This window comes from Zalophus californianus, chromosome X (assembly GCF_009762305.2).
Source record: "Zalophus californianus isolate mZalCal1 chromosome X, mZalCal1.pri.v2, whole genome shotgun sequence".
NCBI lineage: Eukaryota > Metazoa > Chordata > Mammalia > Carnivora > Otariidae > Zalophus > Zalophus californianus.
The window spans coordinates 62,462,900-62,483,348 of NC_045612.1; the positions used below are offsets into that span (position 1 = coordinate 62,462,900).

The following is a 20,449-nucleotide window of genomic DNA, read 5'->3' on the forward strand; positions in this document are numbered from 1 at the left end:
TAGACTGAATGTTTAACCATGGGCTACCTTCTTACCATGTTATCTGAGCTGTCTATCATGAACTGGGTTTTATCTCACCCAGCAAGACATAAACTTCAATGTGTGCACCAACAATCCATCACCAAGTGGAGGTGATATATACATGATCAGGTCCAAGCAGGCCCTGAAAACACAAATATGTGACTTAAATGTTTAAGGACTTCATCCTGGTATCAAGATCTGTATCACTCAGGGTTCTCTGGAGAAACACAGCCAATAGAAGATTGTATATCTGTGTGTCTAAAGCATACCTTACAAATATTGGAAGTTTGGTTCTAAACCATTACAATAAAGTGGATGTTGTAATAATTAGCAAAATTATTTTTTTTTTTTTGGTTTCCCAGAGCATGTAAAAGTTGTTTACACTATCTAAAATGGCAGTGGCAGTGGTAGCTGTGTCCCATCTGTCTGGGCTGCTAGGTCGGTCTGGGGCACAGCTGGGGCGGTCCATGTCAAGTGGCGCCCACAGCGAGAAGGACTCAGCTCGTATGTGGAAGGCTCTCACCTACGTCGTAGTGCTCTCTGGCATGGATGTGAGCATGCTGAATGTCTTCCTGAAGTGGCATCACAGAGCATGAGAGACCCGAGTTCGTTGCCTACCACCATCTCCGCATCAGGTCCAAGCCCTTTCCCTGGGGAGATGGTAATCATACTCTATTCCATAACTCTCACGTGAATTCACTTCCAACCGGCTATGAAGATGAATAAAGAGAACCTGGACCACCACCCAGGGGGACTACAGCATTGGTTTAGACCATGACTCTGCACACGGACAGAAAAGTCTATGGGACCTTAAGCTCACCTTCCCTACTTGTATCAAATGATGACCAGTATTCGGATCTTCCATCCCTTTGCTTATGGTAGGAGATGGCTTAAATAAATAACTTAGATTGGTCCACGAAAAACAAAAAACAAACAAAAAAATTGATTACACTATACTGAGGTCTACTAAGAGTAAAATAGCATTATGTATAAAAAATAATGTATATACCTTAATTAAAAATACTTTATTGATAAAAATTGCTAACTATAATCTGCCCTGTTGTCAAGTATAATCTTTTCGCTGGTAGAAGGACTTGTCTCAAAGTTGAAAACTGTTGACTCTTCAGGGTGGTGGTTGATGAAATTTGGAGGGGCTGTGGCAATAAATAAGAAAATGATGTTGCTACATTGATTTATGCTTCCTTTCATTAGCAATTTCTCTGTAGCATATCATGTTGTTTAATAGCATTTTCCTCCCAGTAGAACTTCTTTTCTTTTTTTATTCTGTTGTTTATTTATTTATTTATTTATATTATGTTATGTTAGTCACCATACAGTAGATCATTAGTTTCTAATGTGTGTTCCATGATTCATTGTTTGCATATAACACCCTTTGCTCCATGCAATATGTGCCCTCCTTAATATCCATCACCTGGTTCACCCATCCCCCAACCCCATTCCCCGCTAAAACCCTCAGTTTGATTCCCAGAGTCCATAGTCTCTCATGGTTCATCTCCCCCTCTGACTCTCCTTCATTTTTCCCTTCCTTCTCCTGATGTCTTCCATGCTATTCCTTATGTTCCACAGATAAGTGAAACCATATAATTGTCTTCCTCTGCTTGACTTATTTCACTTAGCATAATCCCCTCCAGTTCTATCCATGTCAATGCAAATGCTGGGTATTCATCCTTTCTGATGGCTGAGTAATATTCCATTGTATATATGGACCACATCTTCTTTACTGATTCATCTGTTGAAGAACATCTCAGCTCCTTCCATAGTTTGGCTATTGTGGACATTGCTGCTATGTAACTTGAGCTGTATGTGCCCCTTCTTTTCCCTACATTGAAAGTATAGATTGCTCTGGGCAGCAAAGATATTTTAACAAGATTTATTCTTCCAATCCAAGAGCATGGAAAGTTTCTCCATCTTTTTGTGTCTTCTTCAATTTCCTTCATAAGTGTTCTGTAGTTCCAAGAGTATAGATCCTTTACCTCTTTGGTTCGGTTTAGTCCAACGTATCCTAAGGTTTTTGGTGCTATTTTAAATGGAATAGATTTCCTAATTTCTCTTTCTACAGTTACATGGTTAGTGTATAGGAAAGCAACTGATTTCTGTGCATTGATTTTGTATCCTTCCACATTACTGAATTGCTGTATGAGTTCTAGCAATTTCGGGGTGGAGACTTTTGGATTTTCCACATGAAGTCTCATGTCATCTGTGAGGAGTGAGAGTTTGACTTCTTTGCCAATCTGAATACCTTTTATTTCTTTTTGTTGTCTGATTGCTCTTGCTAGGACTTCCAGTACTATGCTGAACAATAGTGGTGAGAGTGGGCATCCTTGTGTCTTCCTGATATTAAGGGAAAGGCTATCAGCTTTTCCCCATTAAGAATGATATTTGCTGTGGGCTTTTCATGGATGGGTTTTATGAAATTGAGGAATGTTCCCTCTATCCCTATACTCTGAAGGTTTTAATCAGGAAAGCATGCTGTATTTTGTCAAATGCGTTTTCTGCATCAATTGAGAGAACCATGTGATTCTTTTCTTTTATTAATGTTGTCTATCACATTGATTGATTTGTGAATGTTGAACCACACTTGCATCCCAGGGATAAATCCAACATGGTCATTATGGATAATGATTTTTAAAATTTTATTTTATTATTTTATTTATTTATTTTTTATTTTTAAATATTTTAGTTATTTATTTGATAGAGACAGACAGTGACAGAGCTAGTGAGAGAGAGCACAAGCAGGAGGAGAGGCAAAGGGAGAGGGAGAAGCAGGCTCCTTGCAGAGCAAGGAGCCTGACGGGGGGCTTGATCCCAGGACCCTGTGACCATGACCCAAGATGAAGGCGGATGCTTAATGGACTGAGCCACCCAGGCACCCCTGGATAATCCTTTTAATGTACTGTTGGTTCCTATTAGCTAGGATCTTGTTATGAATTTTGGAGTCCATACTCATGAGGGATATTGGTCTGAAATTCTTTTTGATGGTGTCTTTGCCTGGTTTTGGATCAAGGAAATGCTGACCTCATAGAATGGGTTTAGATGTTTTCCTTCTCTTTCTATTTTATGAAAGAGCTTTGGGAGAATAGGTACGATTTCTTCTTTGAATGTTTGGTAGAATTCTCAAGGGAATCCATCAGGCTCTGGACTCTTGTTTTTTTGTGAGGTTTTTGATCACTGCTTCAATCTTATTACTGGTTATTGGTCTATTCAGGTTGTCAATTTCTTCCTGTTTCAGTCTTGGTAGTTTATAGGTTTCCCAGAAGGTATCCATTTCTTCTAGGTTGTTTACTTTATTGGCCTGCAGTTGTTGATACTACTTTCTAATAATTGTTTCTATTTCCTTGGTGTTAGTCGTGATCTCTCCCCTTTCATTCATAATTTTTTAAATTTGGGTCCTTTCTCTTTTCTTTTGGATAAGTCTGGACAGTGGTCTATTGATCTTATTAATTGTTTCAAAGAAACTGTTTCTAGTTTTGTTGATCTGATCTACTGTATTTCTGGTTTCTAATTCATTGATCTTTGTTCTAATCTTAATTATTTCTCTTCTGATGCCTGGCTTAGGGTTTGTTTGTTCTATCTCCAGGGCTTTAGTGTATAAAATTAATTTGTGTATTCAGGATTTTTTTTTTTTTTTTTTTTTTAGTGAGTCTTGGATGACTACGTATTTCCCCCTTAGGACCAACTTCACAGTATCCCATAGGTTTTGGGCCAATGTGATTTTGTTCTCATTGTTTTCTATGAATTGTTTAAGTTCTTCTTTGATTTCCTAGATGACCTAAACATTCTTGAGCAGAGTGGTCTTTAGCTTCCAAGTGTTTGAATTTCTCCCAATTTTTTTCTTGTGGCTGAGTTCCAGTTTTAAAGCATTATGGTCTGAGAATATGCAGGGAATAATCTCAGTCTTTTGGTATCAGTTGAGACCTGATTTGTGACCCAGTATGTGGTCTATTCTGGAGAAAGTTCCATGTGTGCTTGAAAAGAATGAGTATTCTGTTGTTTTAGGGTGGAATGTTCTGTATATATCTATGAGGTCCACCTGGGCCAGTGTGTCATTCAAAGCTCTTGTTTCTTTGTTTTTCTGCTTAGATCTATTGCTGAGAGTGAATTGTTGAAGTCTCCTACTATTAGTGTATTATTATCAATATGTCTCTTTATTTTGTTAACATTGGCATATGTAGTTGGCTACTCCTATGTTGGGGGCATATATATTTACAATCACTAGATCCTTTTGTTGGATTGACCCTTTTAGCATGGTATAGTGTCCTTCTGTATCTCGAATTACAGTCTTTAGCTTAAAATCTAATTTGTCTGATATAAGAATTGCTACCCTAGCTTTCTTTTGAGGTCCTTTGCTATGAAAAATGGTTCTCCATCCCTTCACTTTATGTCTTGATGTATCTTTAGGTTCAAAATGAGTCTCCTGTAGACAGCATATGGATGGGTTCTGTCTTTTTATCCAATCTGTAACCCTGTGCTATTTCATGGGAGTGTTTAGGCCGTTCATGTTGAGAGTGATTATTGAAAGATATGAATTTATTGTCATCATGTTGCCTGGGAAGTCCTTGTTTCTATAGATTGTCTCTGTAAATTTCTGATCTATATCACTCTTGGGGTCTTTCTTCTTGTATAGATCCCCTCTTAATATTTCTTGCAGGGCTGGCTTGGTGGTCACATATTCTTTCATTTTCTGCTGGTCTTAGAAGTTCCTTTTCTTTCCATCCATTCTGTTTGACAGCCTTTCTGGGTAAAGTATTCTTGGCTGCATGTTCTTTTCATTTAGTACCCTGAATTTGTCTTGCTGACCCTTTCTGGCTTGCCAGGTCTCTGTGGATAGGTCAGACGTTATTCTGATGTTCCTCCCTCTGTACGTAGAAATCTCTTCCCCCTCACTACTTTCAAGATTGTTTCCTTGGATCTAAGATTTGCAAATTTTACTATTATATGTCGTGGCATCGGTCTGTTCTCATTGATCTTGGGAGGGGTTCTCTCTGCCTCTTGGACACGAATGCTTGTTTCCTTCCCCAGATTAAGCAAGTTCTCAGCTACAATTTGCTCAAATATATCTTCTAGACCTCTCTCTCTCTCTCCAACCCCTCAGGGACCCCAATAATTCTGATATTGGAACGTTTCATTGAGTGAATAATCTCTCAGTTCGATTCCTTGGGTTTTAATTTGTTTTACCCATGCCACCTCAATTTCCTTCTTTTCTATCATTTTATCCTCTCTCTCACTAATTCATTCTTCTGCCTCATTTACCCTGGCAATGAGATTATCCAGTTTGGATTGCATTTCATTAATAGCATTTTTAAGTTGGGCCTGATTAGATCTCATTTCTGCCCTTAGAGATTCTATATTGTTGTTAATATCTTTCTCAAGGCTAGATATCACCTTGATAATTGTTACTCTGAAGTCACTTTCTGACATCTTGGTTATATCCATATCCATTAGCTCTGTGGCAGAGGCCACAGTCTCCGAGTCTTTCCTTTTTGGGGGTTCCTTCTCTTAGTCATTCTGTTGAGGGGTGGTTGGGGGAATGTACAGAGTCCAAATTATTGACCACAACCCAAGGAAGATGCACCTGTTTTATAGGGACCTTAGGGTTGTCTGCCTCTTGTTCTTCCAGTCTTTCTTCTGGGGGAGGGGCCTGCCACACTGTTATTCAAGCAACCCCTGTTTGGGCAGACTTGCCCTGCCCCTTGTGTGGGGGGGCCTCGTGAAAATGGTTTTTTTAGGGCTTTTGTTCTCTGGCAGCTTTCCCTTGTGGCTTTCTATGTCTCTGCCGAGAGTCAGAGCAGAAGTGAATGTATCTAAACCCCTGTTTCAGAATAGAGAGATTGCAGTCTGATCTTCACTGAGCTCTCCAGACCACACTGTCTCCATTTCTATCTGTGCTGTTAAAAACTGCAGGTTCCTGGGTTGTGCACCCCACAGCAGCACTTCCAGCCCTTGCTTCCAGGTCCAGGCACATCTCTGCCCTGTGTGCTTCTCAAACCGCAAGCCACCCCTGGTTCACACACGTGTCCCCACAGCTCCAGTTTTCAGTCTGGGTGGCTGCCCTGAAGTCCTTTCCCCATTGCTACCAGTCTGCGAGTCTATGACCTGTTCCCAGCATGGGAAGCTTTTGCACCCAAGCAGTGCAGGATCCCAGAGTCTCCCTCGCCCTTCCATTTATCTTCTGATATTTGCCCATAACATCACGGCTCCTGGCTTCATACCTCGAGACCAACCATGGGAGATATTCTGTTTGTAGAAATCCAGATATATCTTCTTACATCTCAGGCTGATTTTGTGGGTGTTTAAAATGGTCTGGTAGATATCCAGCTCAATTCAGGGGATTGGTTGAAATAGGGTCCCCTACTCCTCTGCCATCATTTCTCCTCCTAGAACTTCTTTTCAAAATTGGAGTCAGTCCTCTCAATCCTTGTTGCTGCTTTATCAACTAAGTTTGTGTAATATTATAAATCCTTTGTTGTCATTTCAACAATCTTCTCTAGTAGATTCCATGTCAGAAAACCACTTTCTTTGCTTATCCATAAGAAGAAGTTCCTTATCTGTTAAAGTTTTATCATAAGATTGCTTCAATTCAGTTACATCTTCAGGCTGCATTTCTAATTTTAGTTCTCTTGCTATTAATACCACATCTGCAGTTACTTCCTCCACTGAAGTTTTGGACCCGTCAAAGTCATCCATGAGGTTTGGGATCAACTTCTTCCAAACTCCTGTTAATGTTGATATTTCGACCTCTTCCCATGAATCACAAATGACCCTAATGGCATCTAGAATGGCAAATTCTTCTGAGAGTGTTTTATATTTATTTTTCTCAGATCCATCAGAGGAATCACTATGGCATCTATAACCTTACAAATTGTTAATATGTTAAATAATAATGTTATCTGTTAAATAATAAGAATTGAATTTCAAAGTTATCCTCTGATCCACAGGCTTCAAAATGGATCCTGTATTAGCAGGCATTAAAAACAGCATGAATCTCATTGTACATCTCCATCAGAGCTCTTGGGTAACCAAGTGTGTTGTCAATAAGCAGTCATATTTTGAAAGGAACCTTTTCTTGTAAGCATTAGGTCTCAAAAGAGGGCTTAAAATATTCAGTAAACCATGTTGTAAACAGATGTACTGTCATCCAGCTTTGTTATTTCATTTATAGAGAATAGGAATAGTAGATTTAGCATAATTCCTAAAGTCCCTAGAACTTTTGGAATGATAAAAGAGCATTGACTTCAACTTAAAGTCACCAGCTACAATAACCTCTAACAAGTCAGTCTGTCCTTTGAAGCTTGGAAGCTAGACATTGACTTCTCCTCTCCAGCTACAAAAGTCTTAGATGGAATCTTTTTCCAATAAAAGATTGTTTCATTTGCATTGAAAATCTGTTACTTAGTGTAGCCACTTTCATTCATTATGTTACCTAGATCTTCTGCAAAACTTGCTTCAGCTTATACATCAGCACTTGCTGCTTCACCTTGTACTTCTTTTTTATGGAGGTGGCTTCTTTCCTAAAACTTCATGAACCAACCTCTCTTAGATTCAAACCTTTTTTTCTGCAGCTTCCACACCTCTTTCAGCTTTCATTGAATTGAGAGTTAGGGCCTTGCTCTAGATTAGGCTTTGGTTTAAGGGAATGTTGTAGGTGGTTTGATCTTCTATCAAGACCACTAAAACTTTGTCTATATTAACAATAGCCTGTTTCACTTTATCATTTTTGTGTTCACTGGAGTGGCACTTTTAATTTCCTTCAAAAGCTTTTCCTTTGCATATACAACTTTACTAACAGTTTGATGCAAGATGTCTACTTTTTGACTTATTTCAGCTTTTGACCTGCCTTACTCACTAAGCTTAATCATTTCTAGCTTTTGATTTAAAGTGGAAGATGTTTAACTCTTCCTTTCACTTGAACACTAAGAGGCTATTATAGGATTACTAAGTGGCCTAGTTTTAGTATCGTTGTGTCTCAGGAACCAAGGAGGCCCAAGAAGGGGGAGAGAGATGGAGGAATGACTGGTTGGTGGAGTAGTCAGAACACACACAGTATTTATTAAGTTTGCCATGTTATATGAGTATGGTTCATGACCCCACAAAACAATTACAATGGTAACATCAGATACAACTGATCATAGATCACAATAAAAATAAAATAATAATGCAAATACTTGAAATATAATGAAGATTACCAAATGTGACAGAGACACAAGTGAGAAAATGCCATTGGAAAAATGGCACTGGTAGTCTTACTCAATGTAGTGTTGCCACAAACAATTTATAAAATTCACAGTATCTGCAAAGCACAGTAAAGTGAGGGATGCCTATATATGTATGCTTATATGTATATGTGTATGATTGACTTAAGGAATTGGCTTATGCCATTATGGCAGCTGAGAATTCCCAAGATCTACAGATGGCGACCCAGGGAGATTGATGGTATACTTCTAGTTTGAGTCTAAAGGACTGAGAACCAGGAGAGTTGAAAGTGCAAGTTCCAATTCAAGTCAGAGTCTGAAGGCAGGAGAAGATTGATATCTCAGCTCAAAGATATTCTGAAAGAGAGAGAATTTGTCATACTCAGTCTTTTTTCTTTTTAATTTCTATTTCTCTTTTTTTCAACTTTTTATTTAAATTCTAGTTAGGTAACAAATAGTGTAATATTAGTTTCCAAGAGTAGAATTTAGTGATTCATCACTTACATATAGCACCCAGTGCTCATCACAAGTGCACTCAATACTCAACACCCATTTAGCCCATCTCCTACCCACCTCTCCTCCATCAACCCTCAGTTTTTTCTCTACAGTTAAGAGTCTGTTTTATGGTGTGCCTCTCTCTCTCTTTTTTCTACTCTATGTTCATCTGTTTTGTTTCTTAAGTTCTACATATGAGTAAAATAATATGGTATTTGTCTTTCTGACTTATTTTGCTTAGCATAATGCACTCTACCTCTATCCACATCATTCCAAATGACAAGATTTCATTCTTTTTTATGGCCAGCTAGACCCTAATACCTGATCTTTACTGCCCACCTGCTTGTATTCACTGACTTTTGTCCCATATATTCCCTTAAGCTCTTCTTTCCAGCTTATCTCTTAATTCATGAAAATGGAAACCAAAACCACCCCTTAAGTGATAGTGATTGCCTTGACAAGACATCCAGCTGGCCCAGACCACCCAGACCAGTTCGAACATAATCCCTGCATAAATGGGCCATGGAATGAACTCTAGAATGACGGATAACTACATTTAGTACTAAAATCTCCACCAAAGTGTTAGAGGGTGCAGTTAGTTAGGTTCTAACAGGATACCTGGAGGCCAACAATGAGGAAGTCATGGACAACCTTCAGGAAAGTTAAAGGTATTGAGCGAGCAGTGTTTGTGGTTTGAGCAGTGTGTGTGACTGCTGGGGACGCTTTCCTGGCTGCAGAGCTGTTTGGAAGCGTCCTCTGAATTTGTACTGCCTGTTGGGCCCACCATGAGGTGCCTAGATTCGGTGCAGCAGAAAATGCCTGTGTGTTTGTGATGGAGGTGAAAGAGGAGCCCTCCACCAAAAGGGAGCATCAACCATTTAAAGTTTTGGCAACTGAAACTCTAAGTCACAAGGCATTAGATGCAAATATATACAGTGCAATTCCAACATAAAAAGTGGATGAAACATGTTGTTATATTACTACCTACAAAGGTCAGCCATACCTTTGGGCTCGACTAGATAGAAAACCTAACAAATTAGTTGAGAAAAGATTTAAAAATCATTTACATTCAAAACAAAACTTAAAATAATTTTTTTAGAATGTTGAGGAGGACTTCAAACCTGTTCCAGAATGCTGGATACCAGCGAAGGAAATAGAACAATCAAACAGGAATCCGATGCTGTTGGAAATGGACACATTCCTGGTTGGGTACCAGTGGAAAAACACAACAAACAGTACTGCTGGCATTCCTCTGAATTTAATTATTAATTCGAAGTTGCCCTTGTACTGAAGCATCATCTGGATGGTCCTGGGCTTCTGGAAATTAGTGCAGTACTGCTCTCAGATCTCCTAGAACACTAGAGCTGATATGAACAAATATTAATGGAAACCCATATGGGTAAGGAAGCAAGAAGCATCCATACATCTTCTTATACCACATGGGACATTTCAAATCTGAAATCAATGTACTTGAAGCACAATGATCTTTTATCCTGGTTTGAAGGTTGCAGAGAGGGTAAAATTGAAGGAATATTATGCCATTGCAATGATGGCTGTTTAATCAAGGTTCATCGCCATCATCTTGGTTTAGGTTGGCCAATTCCAGATACTTACATGAATTCAAAACCAGTTATTATCAACATGAGCCTGAACAAGTATGACCATGCCTTTGATACTAAGTGTTTGTTTAGTCTTTTTTCAAAAATAGATAATCAGAAATTTGGTAAACTCAAAGATATAATACTTGATGTATAAACTAGAAATGCAATTAAGAACCAGCCTTATTGTTATCTTTGAATCTTGAATATTCTGTCATATGTGGAAGGTAAAATAATCTCAAGGTTCCATGTCTAATAGAGCAATATGTCTTCTAGCATTTGAAGAAATGAATTTCCTAGTTGCAAAGGTCTATTCAAAAAAATTTTTAGAGCCACCAAATGAATTTCAACCACTAGACTTAAAAATATAATAATAAGCTCCCTACCTTGTACAAAAGTTGTATAAAAACAACAATTGAACTGACAATTCTGGATCATTAACTTTAAAAATTAAATAGTTCAAGATGAATTTGTTCTAACACTTAACAAAACATATGGCTGTAACCTCATGTTTATATACATGTACATATATATAAAACTAGAGTCTTAACACACATGTAAATAAGTATATATAAAACCCCAATTTTAAATGTTAAAAGTTATTAAAGCTCACCCCCATACTCTATAAAAAACTTAAACATTATGTATACAGAAATTCATCACAGATTATTTGATAGTCATAACTTACTCTAAAGAAGTCATCAAAAATATACTTTTCTATTATGTTTAAAATTTCATATAATTTTATTTACTAAAACTTGAATTTCGTAAAGTTACAGGGTATGAAGAAGGAAATCATGTAGGTCAGAGACCTGTTTGATTTCCAGATTAAGTTTTAACTTATAAATTTAGTAGTAAATAAAACTACAGGTATAGGTAATCCTTAATAAATGGGGAGATCAGCAGGACTTTCCTCTTCATCTTCAAACTGTTCAGAAGCAGCAACAGGACAAGTTAATTCAACTCCACATTATTCAGAAAGGTTTTTTTTAACTTTTCTTCTAAAAGAATATTCTTTTTCACTTCTTCTTCATAATTATACTTCAGATCTTCAATTTCTTCAAAAAATGAAGGATCAAAGTTTTCTAGTTCTTTTTTCAGCTTTTTTGTTTCTCCTAGTAGAAACATAATATCTTTGAAAGGTATGTAGGAATATAATATATTCTTTAGATTTGAACTAAAGAGACTTAATTACAAACATAAAATCCAAAGTAACCTGAATAATCTAATATACTTATATACTATATAGGCAGAAGTATTTTCTTAGAATTTTGTTAATAAGGTTTCATGGTACAGCATAAGTAACTAACTTGTTAACTGGTAAATCAAATTATTTGTTCTGTAAGTTATGTCCTAGTTTTTGACTAAAATTTATCAGTTCTTAAATGGGTGGGGGAGGGATGGCATTTAATCTTTCTCCAAAAGTATATCAGATACTCTCATTGAGGCAATCAAAAAGACTTGGCTATGACACAAGTTATTTTGGTTAAGATTCTTTGGTTTAGGTTTCATTTATATTTTCTTTACAAATACCTATTTTAATGAATAATAGTCTACTTCTTATAAATATATCTAAAATTATGGAAACTCTAGGACTTCTACCTGGCTAAGAGGCATCTGGTGAAGAGACAATTTGAACTTTAGAATAGCTAGTGATCACTAGTTAATTCTTCAACTTATGTTCTTTTGTTCTGTTTATAGATTCTTTAAGAGATAAAGCATGGCAAATATCTTTCTTTAATAAAGGGAGTTATTCCTAAAAAGAATTTCAAAAGTAAATAAAAGACACTATTCCCAATGTGACCCAAAACCTTAATATTAAAATAATGAGCTATATTTGTGAGAATCAAAAAATAAATTTCTCTTTAATCCTAAAAAAAAAGGAAAGTTAAAGCCTTGTCCTGGCAGCACTCCACAGATGCCAGATCAAATCAGTCAGGCCCAAGATGGCAGATGCCATGACAGAAAACTCCTGACCATATAAGGAAGAAAAGGTACAAAAGCCTGCTTCCCTACCCCAACTAATGAATATTTCAACCCCTAGGTAACAACTGTTGATGAAAGATAGAAACTTGATCCCTAGAGACAGAACTCTCTCTCTCTCTCTCCCTTTCTCATTCTCTCAAGCTTACCCACACTCATATCTCAAGAGTATACTTTATGCTCTAATAAACTTTCCCACTTTTGTCACTCGTCTGCTCTGTTTCATGTCTGTTCTTAAATTCTTTCTTGAGACAAAACCCAGAACTTTTGGTGATACCTTTGGAATGGACTGGGTTGACCTAAGGTCTGGAGTCTCCACAGTTCACCTGGCAACACAAGAAGGAGCACAAGCCTCATTTACATAACATACGATATATGTATAGGCATGTTTCCTTAAAGTGCATGCACAATCTTATGCCTGCCTCTACATATGATGACAAGGATCCTCTCTTTATATATTCATTCTAACCCTAAATAAAAGGAACCTATCCACCCTTACTCAGGGAGTCATGGCTTTGGAAGTTATTCCCCATGATCTTATTTTTTGCAAATAAATTTTACTTTCTGTGACAACTCCACCTGGTATAGTTTCTGTGATTCACCAAGGAAAAAACTCAGATTAGTTTGTTTACACATTTGGTAATGCAGATGGGACTACTGTCTTTCAAGTTTCTGCCCTACAGCTTCCTGGTTTCCAATGGACAGAGTAGTGGGCAATGGCAGCACACCTGGGTTAACCCATTCAAGCTACTGGAACTAGGGTTGGAATCCTTGGAGGGGACTCTCCCTTCTTGGGGTCTGTACTACCCCCTTGAAGAGAGTTCAGCCACTCTTAGTCTCTTGTTCTATGAATCTCTACCCAGAGGCAAGTGGTGCCCATCCAGTGGCATGACTACAAGAGTATTTTCTCTCAGTTGTCTCACAAAACCTGGCAGGTCAAAGAACAGGACCTCTCTGGTAAACACTCTAGGGGACTGAACACTTGATTATAGTTGAGTCTAGAAATTCCTGGGTAGCAAGGGTACATACAAGTGATAGGTATTAATTTACTGCCATTTTGTTCATTGTTTTCTTGTCATTTCTGTAGTTATTCTCTATTCCTTTCTTTTCCTCTTGCTCTCTTCCTTTGTGGCTTGATGGCTTTCTTTATTGTTATGCTTGGATTTCTTTCTTTTTGTGTGTGTTTGTCTATTATGTTTTTGGTTTATGGTTACCATGGGTTTCATGTATTGTACCCTACATGTATGTAGTCTACACTGAGTAGATGATTCCTTAAGTTCAAACACATTATAAAACAGTAAATTTTGACTTCCTTCTCCATGATTTATGTAGGTCATATTTCATATCATTTCACTTTGTGTAACCCTGGACTAAATTTTGTATATATAATTGATTTTACTACTTTTGTGTTTTAACCTTCTTACTAGTTTTGTTTTGTGATTGATTTTCCATTTTTACTATATATTTACTTTTGCCAGTACTTTTTTTCTTTCATAATTTTCTCACTTCTAGGAATGGTCTTTTCCTTTTACTTAGAGTTCCTTTTAACATCCCTTGTAAGGCTGGTTTACTGGTGATGAACTCCTTCAATTTTTATTTGTCTAAGAAACTCTACCTCTCCTTCAATTCTGAATGATAATCTTGCTAGGTAGGGCATTCCAGGTCATAAGGTTTTATTTTCTTTTCAGCCCCTCTTAAATTTATTTTTATTAAAGTACAATTAACATACACTGTTATATTAGTTTCAGGTGTACAATATAATGATTCAACAAATGTATACATTACTCAGTGTTTATCACGATAAGTGTACTCTTAATCCCCTGTACCTAGTTCACCCATCCCTCCATCCATCTTTCCTCTGGCAACAACCAGTTTATTCTCTGTATTTAAGAGTCTGTTCCTTTTCTTTCTCTTGTTTTCTCTTTGTTCATTTGTTTTGTTTCTTAAATTATGAGTGAAATTGTATGGTATTTGCCTTTCTCTGATTCATTTCACTTACCATTATACCCTCTAGGTCCATCTATGTTGTTGCAAGTGGCAAGACTTTTTTTTTTCATGGCTGAGTAACATTCCATTATCAATATATACCATATCTTCTTTATCCATTCATCTACTGATGGACACTTGGGTTGCTTCCATATCTTGGCTATTACAAATAATGCTGCAATAAACATAGGGGTGTATATATCTTTTTGAATTAGTGTTTTTGTTTTCTCTGGGTAAGTACCCAGTAGTGCAAATGCTGAATCATGCTTTCTTTATTTTTTTCAATTTTTTGATGAACCTCCATACTAGTGTCCATAGTGGTTGCAGTAATTTACATTCCCACCAACAGGGCATCAAGTTTCCTTATTCTCCATATTCTTGCCAAAGCTTGTGATTTCTTGTCTTTCTGATTCTAGGTATTCAAATAGATATAAAGTGATATCTTATTGAAGTTTTAATTTGCATTTCTCTGATGATTAGTGATGTTGGAAATTTTTCAGGTGTCTGTTGGACATTTGTATATCTTCTTTGGAAAAAAAAACTATTCGGGTCCTCTGCTCTTTTTTAATTGAGTTATTTGTGGTTTTTTGGTGTTGAGTTGTATAAGTTATTTATATATATTTGATATTAACCTCTTATCAAATATATCATTTACAAATACCTTCTCCCATTCAGTAGGTTGCCTTGTCATCCTGTTGATGGTTTTCTTCATTGTGCAAAAGCTTTTTATTTTGATCCTTTCAACACTTTGCATATATAATGGCACTGTCTTTTGTCCTACAAAGTTTCTGCTGAAAAGTCAGCTGATAATCTTATGGGGCTTCCCTATTATGTAAGTGCTCTCTTTTCTCTTGTTGTGTTTAAGTTTCTCTCTTCATTTTTAATTTTTGCCGTTTTAATTAACTTGTGTCTTGATGTGGATTTTCTTTTTTTTATTGTTTGGGGCTTTTAATGCTTTCTGGAATTAGATATTTATTTCCTTCCACAGGTTAGGAAAATCTTAGCTATTATTTCTTCAAATATGTTTCTGCTCCCTTCTATCTCTTCTCCTACTGGAACTTATATAATGCAAATGTTATTATGCTTGATGATGTCACTGAGTTTTCTGAAACTATCCTCCTCACTTTTTATTATAATGTTTTTATCTTTTTTTGTTTAGTTTGTTTGCCTTCCATTATCATGTCACCCAGATTGTCAAACTATTCTGCATCGTCTAAACTGCTGTTGATTTCCTCTAGTTTATTTTTCACTTCAGTTATTGTATTCTTCGGCTCTGATTAGTTATTTTTTTTTTTAATTTTCTATCTCTTTGTTGAAATTGTCATTGAATTTGTCCACTCTTCTCTCAAATAAACTACACAGCCTTATGTCCATTATTTTGAACTTTATTAGGCATATTTTTACAACTGTTTTGTTTGGCTCTTTTGCTGTGATTTTGTCTTTTTCCTTCATCTGGAACAAATTCTGTTGTCTCCTCAATTTCTCTAAATCTCTATTTGTTTTTAGGTATTACATGGGTCACCTATGTGTCCTGGTCTTAAAAGAAGTGACTTTGTGTAGAAGGCCTCCAGTGGTGTCCTGTAATGAAGAGAACCAAATTCATTTCAGGGCTGTCTTCTTTTGTGGGCTGCATGAACATTCTTTTAGTGGCTGAGCAACATCTTTGAGGGCACTGGTAGGCAGGGCTTACTGCTTGTGCATCTGGCTTGAAGCTACCATGGGTACACTTGCACTTGTGAACAAGTTTTTCTCCCCATGCTGCTGGCTTAGGGACCAGGCTACAGCAACTGTTCTCACACTGGTGGATTGACCCAGCACTCATAATGCCTCTCTGAAATGAGCTGCTCTGACTGGTTTTGTTTCCATACCATTAGCAGATAGGCCTGGCTTTAGAAAATGAAGTCTTGCTGGTGGGTGAGACTGGGATTGTCCCATTTGTCTGAAGTGAGCTGTGTGTGACAGTATAGGAACCAGCTTTGGAGGGGCTCTCACAAGGATGGAAATGTTGGGTGGAGCAGATCCACATTGGAACATGAAGGCAGGGCATGAAGTGATAGCAAGATTAATGGAGCATGTTAGAATTGACTGACAAAAGCCTCCAGCTATCTAGAGTGCGGGAGGGCAACAAAACTGCCACCCACAGCATGTTCGTTCAGAGAGAAACCTCCCACAGATCCCTGCTTATCTGGAATATAGCATAAAATTAGCCAATAAACTTTCAAGTATACCACAGGCAATTTTCAAACTACTGCTTCTATAATGCATCTTGGTCCAGTTTACTTAGGGTATTGGCCCTTTAAGGGTGGAAACTCAGTTTCTTATACCCTTCTAGCTTTCCTAGAGTTAAGCTACAATTATTTTTGAAGATCCCAGAATTAAGTCATGCTGATTTTTTTTCTTATTTTGTACTTTTTCATTATTTATTTTTTTCAATTTTCCCATATGATTTTCTGAGGTTTCTTTTTTATCCATCCATCAGAGAAGGGGTATTTGGTTTCTCTCCATAATTTGGCTATTATTGATAATGCTTCTATAAACATTGGGGTACATATATCACTTAAAATCAGTATTTTTGCATTTGTTGGTAAATACCTAGTAGTACAATTCCTAGACTGTAAGGTAGTTCTATTTTTAACTTTTTGTTCAATAGGGTTAGGGGTCTGTAATCCTCCTTTTTGATGGGGTCTTTATCTGGTTTTGGGATCAAGGTAATGCGGGCCTCATAGAACGAGTTTGGGAGTTCCTGGGAATACATCCATTTCTTTCAAATTGCTTAGTTTCTTGGCCTATAGTTGCTAGTAACAATTTCTAATAATTGTTTCTATTTCTTTGGTGTTAGTCGTGATCTCTCCCCTTTCATTCATGATTTTATTAATTTAGGTCATTTCTCTTTTCTTTTGGATAAGTCTGGCCAGAGGTTTATCGATCTTATTAATTCTTTCAAAGAACCAGCTTCTAGTTTCATTGATCTGCTTTACTGTTTTTCTGGTTTCTATTTCATTGATTTCTGCTCTAATATTTATTAGTTCTCTTTTCTTGCTTGGTTTAGGCTTTATTTGTTTTTTTCTCTCCAGACTTTAGGTTTAAGGTTAGCTTGTACATTCGGGATTTTTCTAATTTTTTGAACAAGGCTTGGAGGTTATGTATTTCCCTCTTAGGATCACCTTTGCAGTACCCCATAAGTTTTGGACCAATGTGTTTTCATTCTCATTGGTTTCAATAACTTCTTTAAGTTCTTCTTTAATTTCCTGGTTGGCCCTATCATTCTATAGCAGGAACTTTTTAGCCTCCAAGTGTTTGAGTTCCTTCCAAATTTTTTCTTGTGTTTGAGTTCCAGTTTCACTGCATTGTGATCTGAAAATATGCATAAATAATCTCAATTTTTTGGTATCAGTTGAGGCCCGATTTGTGACCCAGTATGTGGTCTATTCTGGAGATAGTTCTATGTGCACTTGAGAAGAATGAGTTTTCTGTCATTTTAGGATGGAATGTTCTGTATATATTTATGAGGTCCGTCTGGTCCAGTTTATCATTCAAAGCCCCTGTTTCTTTGTTGATCTCCTGCTTAGAATATCTGTCCATTGCTAAGTAGAATGTTTAAGTCTCTTACTAGTAATGTATTATTATCCATATGTTTCTTTAATTTGGTTATTAATTGGTTTATATAATTGGCTGCTCCCATATAGGGAGCATAAATATTTACAATTGTTAGATCTTATTGTTGGATAGACCCTTTGAGTTTGATATAGTGTCCCTCTACATATCTTACTATGGGCTTTGGTTTAAAATCTGATTTGTCTGATATGAGTATTGCTACCCCAGCTTTCTTCTGAGGTCCATTAGCATGGTAAATGATTCTCTATCCCCTCACTTTCAAGCTGGCGATGTCTTTAGTTTCAAAATTAGTCTATTGTAGACAACATATGGATGGGTCCTACTTTTTTATCCAATCTGAAGCCATATGTCTTTTGATGGGAGCATTCAACCCATTTACATTCAGAGTAACTATTAAAAGATATGGATTTAGTACCATCATATTGCCTATAAAGTCTCTGTTTCTATAGATTTTCTGTTTCTTTCTGGTCTGTGTGACTCTTGGGTTTCTCTTCACTTACAGAATTCTCCTTAATATTTCTTGCAGGGCTGACTTGGTGGTCACATATTCTTCCAGTTTCTGCCTGTTGTGAAAGCTCTTTATCTCTCCATCCATTCTGATTGATAATCTTGCTAGGTAAATATTCTTGGCTGCATGTTCTTTTCTTTAGTACCCTGACTATGTCTTGCCAGCCTTGTTGTTTCTCAGGTAACCCTGTTTGTGCAGAGTTGCCCCACCCTTTGCCAGGGAGATGGACTCAGTGGAAACCCGTCATCTGTGTGTCTTTTTTTCCCTGGGTGGTTTCCGCCTCTTCAGAGGATCAGAGCAAATATGGCTGTAGCCAAACCTCTGGCCCAGAGCAAAAAAATATCAGTCTGTTCTCTTTAATAAACCCTCAAGGACAAACAGTCTCCCTTTCTGCATGCACCACTGAAAATCACAGTCTCCCACAGTGTGCGCACCCAGAAACTCTCTCAGAGGTAATCTCAGGGGCTGGGACTGTCTCTGCCCTTTGTGATTCTAAAACTGCCAGGAGCTGTGGGCTCACACACGCACCCAAAACTCTGAAATCAGGTCTGGGTTCTGCCCTAAAACCCTTTCCCGGCCACTACTGCTCTGCGAGTTTTTGCCTGGTCACGGGTGCAGGTTCCAGATTTTTTGAGGCCGTGCAAGGAAAGAGCAGTTATCAACCAGCCTGGCACGCAATTTATGAGGATCTGAGCTGAAAGTCCCTCCCTGGGATTGTTGATCATGAACGGCTTCCTGGCTCCAATGCTAAGGCCCTCTACTATTTCAGGAATCTCCTTTGCTCTGTGGTCCCTTGTAACCTGAGACCACAATACCCTACTTAGAATTCTTCCTTTTCATTTCCAGAGCCCACTTCAGAGAGGGATGTCTTTTACTAGAGCAGATTTCTAAGGGTTCTGATTTTGTGCTCTGGTGTTATATCTCTTTCCAGGAGTCAGCTTATGGTGGTGCCCTTCCCCTTCTGTTTATCTTCCAATAACTCCCCACAGATTCACAACTCCATACATCCTACCTTGCAAAAAGCGGTTGCTTTTCTGCTTTTAGAGATCTAGCTATACATTCTTACATTTCAGGCTGATTTTGTGGGTGTTCAAAATGGTTGATAGATATCTAGCTAAATTCAGGGGACCAGTTGGAATAGGATCCCCTACTCCTCCATCATCTTGCCTCCTCTCTCCGACAAATTATATTTTAGGCCAAAGACTGTAGTAAGAGATGAAGAGGGACACTATATCTTACTTAAACAATCTATTGAACAAGAAGATGTAACAATTGTAAATATTTACAATCCTAACATGAGAGCCACCAGTTATTTAAACTAATTAATAACCAAAGTAAAGAAACACATCGATAATTTATACAATAGTAGGTGAATTTAACACCCACTCACAGCAATGGACTGATCATTTAAGCAGAAGATCAACAAGGAAATGAGGACTTTGAATAATGCACTGGACCAGACAAACTTCACAGATATATACAGAACATTTCATCCTAAAGTAACAAAATACACAGTCTTCTCTAGTGGATAAGTAACATTTTCCAGAATAGATCACATACTGGGTCACAAATCAGGTCTCAGCTGTTAACAAAAGGTTGGGATTTCTCCATGCATATTTTCAGGCCACAGTGCTTTGAAACTTGAAACCAATCACAAGAAGATATTTAGAAGGAACTCACATACTTGGAGGATAAAGAGCATCCTACTAAAGAATGAATGTGTCAACCAGGAAATGAAATAATTTAGAAAATTCATAGAAAAAATGAAAATGAAAACACATCCATTCAAAACTTTTAGGATATAGTAAAGATGGTCCTAGGAAGGAAGTACATAGCAATGCAAGCCTGTCTCAAGAATCATGGAACGTCTCAAATACACAACTTAACCATACACCTTAAAGAGCTGGAGAAAGAACAACAAATAAAGCCTAAACCAAGATGGAGATGAGAATTAATAAAAATTAAAAAAGAAATCAATTAAATAGAAACCAAAAGACAGGACAACAGATAAAACTAGGAACTGGTTCTTTGAA

General features: G+C 37.3%; 2 pseudogenes; both read left to right on the forward strand.

The window, feature by feature from the left end:
- Nucleotides 1–413: 413 nt before the first annotated feature.
- On the forward strand, nucleotides 414–747 carry LOC113931409 (annotated as a pseudogene).
- Nucleotides 748–9,511: 8,764 nt separating this feature from the next.
- On the forward strand, nucleotides 9,512–10,481 carry LOC113931570 (annotated as a pseudogene).
- The last annotated feature ends 9,968 nt before the right edge of the window (nucleotides 10,482–20,449 follow it).